Raw genomic sequence first — 1,329 nt, forward strand, 5'->3', positions numbered from 1 at the left:
CCTGCGGAGAGACCACTGTGTTTTGAAACAGCTTCTCACGTGAAGTGACACAATCTTGTGATTAGTGCATGTCAGGAGGAAGCCTTAGAGCAAAGGCAAGGATGTGTGTGCGGGACGCCCTGCACTCACCTGGACACCTGCCTCGGGGCAAGTCCCCTCTGTTGTCCAGGCCTTTGTTTTCCTAACCTAAAAACGTACAGTGGGAATGCACGAGTACCCAGCAGTGCTTCAGGCAATGCGTGGCTTGTTAGTTTGCTATGTTTGGGGACAGATTCTTAATGTCCTCAAATAAAATTCCAGATAGTCCATAGCAAATAAGTGCTTATTTGCATTTTTTTTTTCCCAGAGCGGTGTAAAGCATTTATTATAGCTTTCACAAAAATGCAGTTCACACTTCCCCACCTATCTCCCTAGCTCCCAAACCTACTTTTCTTCGAGAAGGTCTAAGGCCAATACAATTAATGAAAGACAATGTCTTTTACTCACTTTCGTAACAGTTATCTACTGTGAATATGTACCTGTTTTCAGGGCCGGCTCTCACTGCGCTTCTGCGAGCCCTCAATAAGTACATTTTCAAACGAACAGATGAAAGTATGTGCTAATAATACATCAGCAGCAGTAAATAAGACCTATTTATAAGCAACTACAAATGAGGCATGGGAGCTGTATCCAGTACATTTTCGGACCTGGCATGTCCTGGGACTCTTGCTATAGGCTTTCCTCACTGAACTGCTACAAGACGGTGAGAAGGCCCTGCTCATCCCCATTTTTCAGACAAGGAAGTTGAATGGCGGAGACACTGAGTAAGTTCTCCTACGATGTCACAGATGCTAAGTGGCCGGTGAGGATATGAGTCGAGCCATTTCTGACTCTAAACCTGTAGTCTCAGCCCCGCGAGGAAGGTCCTTCTCAACGGGGGTACAGCTTGTTCCCCATCCCGGCGACAATGCTTCTAAATGCAAATGGCCACATGAGTTCTGGGAAATATTTCAAGAGTGACAGATTTTGAAAAATAGAGCCATATACCAAAAATTAATGATTGTCATGGGAGATACAGGCTTCCAGCTATGGAATGAATAAGTCATGGGAATAAAAGGCACAGCAGAGGGAATCCAGTCAATAGTACTGTAAGAGCGTTGCATGGTGACAGATGGTAGCTACAACTGTGGTGAGCACAGCATAACGAACAGAAATTGAATCGCTATGCCGGACACCTGGAACTAATGTAACACTGTGTATCAACTATACTCACATAAAAAGAAAATGTTTAAGTTTATTTATTTATTTTGAGAGGGGGATAGTGGCGGAAGGGCAGAGGGAGAGAGGGAG

The sequence above is a fragment of the Prionailurus bengalensis genome, chromosome F2 (assembly GCF_016509475.1).
Source record: "Prionailurus bengalensis isolate Pbe53 chromosome F2, Fcat_Pben_1.1_paternal_pri, whole genome shotgun sequence".
NCBI classification, from domain to species: Eukaryota; Metazoa; Chordata; class Mammalia; order Carnivora; family Felidae; genus Prionailurus; species Prionailurus bengalensis.